This window comes from Schistocerca piceifrons, chromosome 11 (genome assembly GCF_021461385.2).
Source record: "Schistocerca piceifrons isolate TAMUIC-IGC-003096 chromosome 11, iqSchPice1.1, whole genome shotgun sequence".
Classification (NCBI taxonomy): domain Eukaryota; kingdom Metazoa; phylum Arthropoda; class Insecta; order Orthoptera; family Acrididae; genus Schistocerca; species Schistocerca piceifrons.
Genome location: NC_060148.1, coordinates 20,649,755 through 20,659,274, shown reverse-complemented (window position 1 = coordinate 20,659,274; position 9,520 = coordinate 20,649,755). Strand labels below are relative to the sequence as shown.

The 9,520-nt window shown below is 40.0% G+C and overlaps 1 non-coding gene across 1 annotated transcript; it reads left to right on the top strand.

Moving 5' to 3' along the window:
- Positions 1 to 1,471: 1,471 nt before the first annotated feature.
- Positions 1,472 to 1,546, top strand: Trnas-cga. Its single transcript has one exon. It is a non-coding gene; the product is annotated as a tRNA-Ser (tRNA).
- Positions 1,547 to 9,520: the final 7,974 nt, after the last annotated feature.

Below are 9,520 nucleotides of genomic sequence, written 5' to 3'. Positions count from 1 at the left end.
GAGGAATTCTTGGTGTTCCTGCACCCCTTTGCAAAATTTGCTAAACCAACTCCCGAACACAAATGTTTGCTGCTTCTTGACAATTACCAATCTCATATATCCATAGAAGCCCAAATGTTTGCAAAAGGCTATGGGGGTAGTTACGTTGTCATCCCCATCACATTGTACGCACAGGATGCAGCCTCTAGACCATTCAGTTTATGATCATTTAAAAAGATGGTCAATGCTTTTGTCTAGAGCTGGATCAGGAATCTCCAGGAAAGACCATGTCAATTTTCGACATCCCTTCAATTGTAAGAGAAGCACATACACTTGCTGTAGCTCCCAAAAACATTGCAGCAGGCTTTCATTGCACAGGCATAGTACTATGCAATCGGAGTGTGCACAGTGAAACTGATTTTTCGCCACCTGCTGTCGCCGATCGCCCAGCGCCACAAGCTTCTGATCATGAACAGCAAACTGTGTCCTTGGCAGAGCCATTAGCGTATTTCGGCTGACCATCTGAAGCTGTGAGCATATCTAATACTGATCCAGCATGAACACATGAGGAAACACATCCAGGTGTCGCAGCCTGCAACGCAGGGCCTAGTGGTTTACAGTCACGTCCTTCAGTTATCATCTGAAGCTATTCATCAGTTCCCAAAACCAGACCCAAGGCATAAAACAAGGAAAGGGAGGAAGAGGAGAAAGCTTGCAATTTTGACCGATTCCCCAGAGAAATTGGCTTTAGAAGAAGAGCTAAGAGCCCATTTGCAGACGAAGAAAGCGAAGAAGAAGCTAAATTTAAAAAAGCAGCGTGCCAAGAGCGCAACAGCATGTTGCTTGTGCCAAAGGGGAGAATATGTATGTGTATCACAACTGCGAATCTGAATAGGACGTATCATTTACTCTTCTGACATAAAAGTTTTCTGTATTTAGTACCGCGTCATATCTACATCTACATTCATACTCCGCAAGCCACCTGACAGTGTGTGGCTGCAGTAGTTTTTTACATTATGACGCGGTACCAAACCTAGAAAACTTTTGTGTCGACTGACTCTGGCCGCAGAAGCCTACGCAATTATATTTACTCTTCTATTTAATTGACTCATGAACGTTTTATCATAATGCCTGGATTAATTCAGTATTATTAACAGTTATCTCAGTTAATTTAAAAGTTGCAAATATAACTGAAGTTTTATATTTTTCCGCCGCTTATTGACGTTTGTTTAATATTTGGTAAAGGCAATTTACTTTAAGCTACACTATAAATCATTTATATGACAAAATGAAGTTTTACTTATTATGTTACTTTTGTAGCCTACCAGTGTTACTATCGTTCCCAGAATAGGGACAAAACTAACACATACATTGATCCAGAATGAGATTTTCACTCTGCAGCGGAGTGTGCGCAGGAGAACTTCTGTAAAGTTTGGAAGGTAGGAGACGAGGTACTGGCAGAAGTAAAGCTGTGAGTACCGGACGTGAGTCGTGCTTCGGTAGCTCAGTTGGTAGAGCACTTGCCCGCGAAAGGCAAAGGTCCCGAGTTCGAGTCTCGGTCGAGCACACAGTTTTAATCTACATACATTGATGTTTTAAAATTAATTTCACAATAGAAATTGTATGTAATTTTGGGGAAACTAAATGTCGTTCTGTTAGGAAAGCCCCACAGAACATGCACAGTAGTCCGTTTTGTTTAATACATTTACAGGGACCTAATAAAAAAATGCAATATGCAGAATGTAACTTTCGTCCCCTGTCTCCCCTATACAAATTCATAAAATTGTGTCATATGGACAGTTCAGGAAAAGATGTAAGGATGATCATCAACAAAATACTGCAAGCAATAAAGAACATATTAAATAATTTAGTATTATAATTCATTTTAGAGTACTACGGATATGTTAAAAGTGGCAGAGGCAATTCACACTACTAGAAAGAGAATAATGTTATGGAAAAGTAAGCTATTCACAGGTGCCTGAGGAATTGCTCTACAGCAAGAAAAAGAGCGAAAATTAGAAGATAATACACTGTCTCAACTGGAAAATAGGTCAATACTTAAAAATGGTCTCTCAGTAGTCTCAGAAGTTTGCTTATACATTATTTTATCCAACAGCCAAGTTTCACAAATGTTTGCCTTGTTCATTTAAATTACAACTGTACACTTCCCTAATATTATTCCAATTTCAACATCCTCCATTTTATTTTATCAATTTTCTATTTCTGCACTGAGTTTTACATTGTTTTTTATCTCTAATGTGTCAGACAATTTTGGCAGAATCGTAATTAGATATAACTTATGTGTAGTCAGATACAACATTAATTTATTCTACACTTCAGACATATAATAATCGTAACTTCCTTATCAAGGTCACATACCATTATTTCAAATCTGCTAACTGAGATTCACTTACTGCAACACCACCAGACTCACAAATAACATATTACCAAATTGTCGTATCATTGACAGACAAAATATCACAAGTGATAGCACAAAATCAACTTATATTCTGCGCAGAACATACACTAAGTTGACACAATGTATGTCATCATTGTCATCATTTCCATCAAAATGACGAATGCAAACCATTACTTCACGCCACCATATAAACATATCCCACGTAATATATTCACACAACTCGACAAAACTCCAAGACCCTCAAAATAATATATAAGTTACAAAGTTGTTCTGGTCATAACTTCCATACCACATTCATGATGGCATAGCACTTACACCAAACAACCATATCAACTCTTCTTCAAGATTCTCACATAAGTAGCAATATAACAAGTCATTTTCCAATTTTTCTTTGAAGATGTGGTGACAAGTAAGTACTTTCCACAAGTTAACACTTATCTCTAATTGCCACAGGGATAAGAAACAGAGTTGACACATTTTGCAAAACTGAAGCTCAAAGAGCTCCATAAACAAGTTTCCTCATTAATATGTCAGATGTTTCTTCAGTAAGCACGTTTATAGCTGACTACACCCACAATATTACGCTAAAACAGTAATAAGTCTGAAATCCCATCTTTCAGAAAATAGTTCAGCAGAAAACCAGTTTCAAGAAAAATGGACAATAGTTCAATAACAAGGGTCAATAATTGTGCACATTTTCGTCTATTTACTGAAACAGTTTCAAAAACACGTAAGATCCTCTCTGCCAGTAAGTTATTCACAACAAATTCAAAATCATCCTGAAAATGTAAAAATTTCCCCTAATCCACTCACACTTCCTTGAAATAGTATGAATACACTCTGGCTCATCTAATATTTCATCAACTTTTCTTTAATATGGTAATCATTTTGTCTTATACATCCTTGGCTTCAGAAAAAAACCGAAATATATAAATACATAAAAATTATTAATTTATACAGCACCCTTTTCAGACACATATAATAAGAACATTCCCTTTCCAAAAATATCAGTTTATTTCTCATTAAGCAAAAGTGACATGTAAATAATTTTTTCCCTGTGCTGTAAGACTACATTTTAATTTTAACCATTCTTAATCTCTAGTAAAGATGATTCTCAGCTAAGTGCTATTGAAGTAGAAGATAACATTTAAAGCTCAACAGATGAGTAGGAGAAAAAGTGCAGCAGGAAAGGGAGAAAACTTCAGAAGTAACGCTACTTTGTCTGGGGCAATGCAGTTTTCACACTCGTTTCATAGTCACAGTTTCATGACTCGGTGGGAACATAATCATCAATGTTCACACATAGCATCACTTGTCACTACAGCTTCTGCTTCAATCTCTGTTATGATTCTAATAGTGAAAGTGAGTTTTAACACTTCCTACTCCAAATCTTTGCAACATACTGCAGAAAAATAAACGCTAGATTTCTTTTGACCGTACCCTTTGCAGGCTTGCACATCAATGTAACATCATCTCCCATAAATGTCTCTATGACACAGTTTTCAGCATTTTCAAACTATCGTCACAATAAATGTAATGGAAAGCGCTATAATCAGCCAAAACTTTATTAATATGAGAGTGAGTCAACACATAAATACACTCCTGGAAATGGAAAAAAGAACACATTGACACCGGTGTGTCAGACCCACCATATTTGCTCCGGACACTGCGAGAGGGCTGTACAAGCAATGATCACACGCACGGCACAGCGGACACACCAGGAACCGCGGTGTTGGCCGTCGAATGGCGCTAGCTGCGCAGCATTTGTGCACCGCCGCCGTCAGTGTCAGCCAGTTTGCCGTGGCATACGGAGCTCCATCGCAGTCTTTTAACACTGGTAGCATGCCGCGACAGCGTGGACGTGAACCGTATGTGCAGTTGACTGACTTTGAGCGAGGGCGTATAGTGGGCATGCGGGAGGCCGGGTGGACGTACCGCCGAATCGCTCAACACGTGGGGCGTGAGGTCTCCACAGTACATCGATGTTGTCGCCAGTGGTCGGCGGAAGGTGCACGTGCCCGTCGACCTGGGAGCGGACCGCAGCGACGCACGGATGCACACCAAGACCGTAGGATCCTACGCAGTGCCGTAGGGGACCGCACCGCCACTTCCCAGCAAATTAGGGACAATGTTGCTCCTGGGGTATCGGCGAGGACCATTCGCAACCGTCTCCACGAAGCTGGGCTACGGTCCCGCACACCGTTAGGCCGTCTTCCGCTCACGCCCCAACATCGTGCAGCCCGCCTCCAGTGGTGTCGCGACAGGCGTGAATTGAGGGACGAATGGAGACGTGTCGTCTTCAGCGATGAGAGTCGCTTCTGCCTTGGTGCCAATGATGGTCGTATGCGTGTTTGGCGCCGTGCAGGTGAGCGCCACAATCAGGACTGCATACGACCGAGGCACACAGGGCCAACACCCGGCATTATGGTGCGGGGAGCGATCTCCTACACTGGCCGTACACCACTGGTGATCGTCGAGGGGACACTGAATAGTGCACGGTACATCCAAACCGTCATCGAACCCATCGTTCTACCATTCCTAGACCGGCAAGGGAACTTGCTGTTCCAACAGGACAATGCACGTCCGCATGTATCCCGTGCCACGCAACGTGCTCTAGAAGGTGTGAGTCAACTACCCTGGCCAGCAAGATCTCCGGATCTGTCCCCCATTGAGCATGTTTGGGACTGGATGAAGCGTCGTCTCACGCGGTCTGCACGTCCAGCACGAACGCTGGTCCAACTGAGGCGCCAGGTGGAAATGGCATGGCAAGCCGTTCCACAGGACTACATCCAGCATCTCTACGATCGTCTCCATGGGAGAATAGCAGCCTGCATTGCTGCGAAAGGTGAATATACGCTGTACTAGTGCCGACATTGTGCATGCTCTGTTGCCTGTGTCTATGTGCCTGTGGTTCTGTCAGTGTGATCATGTGATGTATCTGACCCCAGGAATGTGTCAATAAAGTTTCCCCTTCCTGGGACAATGAATTCACGGTGTTCTTATTTCAATTTCCAGGAGTGTATTTTCGTCTTTTATTTTACAGATATTTAAAAAAAAATATAACGCTGCATGTTCATAACATTTGTTTCATAAAATCTTCTTTTTTAAAGTTCTGCAAATTCCATGTAATATTTTGCTAGTTTGGACAAGAGGTTCAAACTGATGAGAATGTGTTTCAGGCATTATACTACAACTCAAAATTGCGTCTTGTTCGACAGAATTACTATTGGTTACTTCAACTGAATTTTCTCCTCTAAAAATAAAACAGTCGTCACTGCCATTACTATTAGTGTTCCTAACTCTTGCATGATTGAATCCGATTTCGATTCACTCATTTAAATTTAATATTTCCTCACTGTAAATTTCAATTTCACTTTCTATTTTTCTTAGTCATTGTTTGATTTCCTTCCTAGACACTCATAATTTTTCACTGTTTCCTGCTAACTTCAACTGCGGTTGTCCATTGATTTCTACAAAGCAAGACAGCGCATTTCTTAGCACACTGGGCACATGTTTGGAAGGAAATTAGTTCAGATTTGCACGGATCCATCCACATTTAAGTTTTCCTTGATTTCCCTAAATCGCTGCAGGCAGATGCTAGAATGGTTTCTTTGAAAGGGCATCCTTGCCCTCGAAAAATTTTCAATGTGTGCTGCATCAGTAACGACCTCAACGTCGATGGACATTAAACCCTATTCTTCCTTCCTTCCAACCTTCATTGCTTTCTTTAAGTTTTGGCGTGTGATTTTAGAACCATTTGAATGTAGTTTCCTTAAAGTTTGAAATGTAATTTTTCGCCAGCATCTTGCATTAATATTGCTTCCATCTTTTGCAACTGAACTATTAACATTCTCATTATTTCTTCTGAACCTTGAGTCTTTACCTCTTCTAGACCCAGTCGGTTTTGTACATCTGTCGCCATCCCACTGTTTCTGAGAGTATCTTTCCACCACAGATTTCGTCATGAGTGTTTCCTATTGTTTCCCACAGATAAAATAGTGTCGAATTAGGTATATTGAAAACACTGAACTATGTAAGAAGTGTTGTTGGCTGCACGTATCTCCATGTGCTACATTTCAATTCTGCAATTGTTGTCGACAGTGTGCTCTGTTCTCAATTTTTCTAGAAATTTGTAGGATCCAAGTACCTCATTATCCTGCATTTGTCATCCACCGTTCTTTGCACATTTTGGCACTGTTTTACTGCTGAAAAATATAACAATAATTAATATTTCAGTCTGTGGTTTTAAATCTAGTCTCCAATAGTGCATATCAGTTTCCCTACAGTCAGGTCTAGATTGTAGATCGAGACTGAAATACCAATTATATTGTGCATTTTTATATTTATTTCCACTTTTTTTAAATTTTATAACTGCATTGACAGATCAGTTTCTACAATTACAGAGAAGATATCACACATCTTGTACTTTAGCCACAGAACAGTTACACCACGATTAACTCATTTCAACTAACTAACTGGTTACCAGCATGCCATTATTTCACCATCACAGATCCAAAGACGTTTCTGTAGCAGAGATATACAGAGTGTAATAAAAATGTATGGCACAAAATGCAGGATACATTCCTCACACACAGATGAAGAAATTATGTTGTATGAACATCGGTCTGGAAATGCTTTGTTTCCATGTTGTAACTCCTTTTCACCAACTCCTTAATCATGGAATACACAAGAGAACAGAACGTTAGAATCATGTGAATATGAGCTCTTGGTGACATATGGTTACATTTTGCATCACCAGGGTTTTGTTTCACAAGTCCCTGTTGCCATACTACATATGTCATTGCTTGTTTACAGGTAACAAGTATTGCAGAGACACTGTTTGCTACTTAATGACAAACTTGGTTCATGCAGTAGCAGCGTACCAAAATGCCCCATTTGATGCATGGAATAGCACATGGCAATGGCGCTTGCGCTCAATATTTGTAGTGGGAGAGTTTCTCAGGAAAAAGGTGCCCTAACAGAAAACGTTTGAAGCCATTGATCGTCATCTTAGGGAATATGGTACATTTAAGCCTGATACTCACGATGGGGGGAGGCCTAGAAGGATGAGGACACTGCTACGGTTGGTGTCAACTCTTCATGCAGTTGACAACAGCCATAGAGCCAGTATAAGACACATAGCTGCAACACTGAATGTTGGCCGCATGACTGTCTGGCGAGTGTTACACGAGGACCAGCTTAATCCATACCATTTACAGACACTATCATTAGCTGATTTTCCTACAAAGATATCCTTCTGAAAATGGTTTTCAACAAAGAATCTAATTTTAGTGCAATGGTGCATTTCCTTAGCATTCTTCCAATGAATCTCAGTCTCGCATCTGCTTTACCGATGATTAATTTTATATGCTCATTCCATTTTAAATCATTCCTAATGCCTACTCCCAGACAATTTATGGAATTAACTGCTTCCAGTTGCTGACCTGCTGTATCGTAGCTAAATGATAAAGGATCTTTCTTTCTATGATGAATCACACAGAGGCAAAAAACCGCGAGAGTTTGGTACAGAAAGTAACTGAAAGAAATACAGAATGAGATGAATAGATATGACACTTTTGTTCATAGACAATAATTACACTGAAGTCACCACCATTAATGGCGGTCCCTGGACAACTCGAAGGTAAGACATCATTCTTAATAGGGTGTTTGATCACCTCAGATGGCAGTTCATGTTTGTAAGGAGTGGCTGGTGTCAGACTCAGTACAGGTTTCTTGTTACTGATAAATCAAGAAAACTGATTCATGGTAGGTATAGACGGAATTTTTAGGAGTTTCTATACATACAGCTTTGAAAATAGTGATGTGTATGTCAGTATACATGTGTCAGACACTCAGCCTGAGAGGATAGGTGTGCATAGACAGAGAATGGGTCTGACCGTTTTGAGACTGATCAACGAATTTGATGCTAGGGTTAAGGAACTAGAGACGTACACCTGCATCATTTTGAGAAAGAAAGTAGATGACTTAGCTGTAAAGGTTCATGGAATTGAAAAGAAACTACATGGCTTAACTGTAAAGGTTGAGTGAAATGTATATAATGTGCATGTGCATGTGAAGCAGCCCGCTTATTATACAGTAAGATGTCAACTAAGCATGAGGTGATCAATGAACAGAAGGCTGTTAGAGAGAAGTTACAGTTGCTAAGACTAGGACATTTGGATCGAGAGCAGACACTATGAGAAATGTTTAAACTAGGTACTGAATCTCTCGATGAACACTCAGTGAACTTACACAGCAGCGAGCATGATGCTATTGCTGCTTTCATTAACCATCACAGGGATGCTAGGATAGACCAAAAATTCCATGTCAGTGGTGAAAAACCATACATGTTGGGGGCGCAGCCTATAGCTTTAAATGAAAACACAATACAGACAGAGGATAGGGGACTTTAAAGAACTCCAGGTATACTGAACCTCATTTTCCTAAAACCAACAGAAACAATAGAATTTTCACCCAAATATTTGGAGGTGTATGGTGAAATACTACATTTGACTGGTTTACGCAGGGAAGAAGGAAACCAATGCAGTGCGAAATACAGAGACATTACAAACCCATTATCATTATATGGTTGGTGTAGCAGTGCTTATTGTGTTGGCATTCGGCAGGAAAGAGTCAGCAATTATCCGTGTTATATATTTTGATGACCCCAATGAGGCAATTGATCGATTATGACAGCTCATGGTGTCAGTTGCTGTGTGCAATACCACTCATTCAAATGAGGTTGTCTCAGTAATTTTAGAGTTTAGAGAAAGGTATAATCGAATGAGTGTGGAGATGGTAGTTTGAGAATTGCACAAACCAGCATTCAAAACATACTGTCATAGGCATGTAATGATTATAGGTTTGGATGACTTATGGCAGGTTGATCTTGTAGATATGTGGAAATATTCACATGAGAATAATGGATTCAAATATATTTTAATCGTTATTGATAAGTATTCCGAATTTGCTCAAACAAAGAGGGCGAGAAATGTTGACGAAGTATTTGAGAGTTTGTTGCAGATGGGAATGAGGTTAATATTTTTGAAATATCTGTACTTAACATTGTTCATTTTTAACAAAAATACTAAAATTGAAAAAAAAAGTTATGTGTTTAGTTCC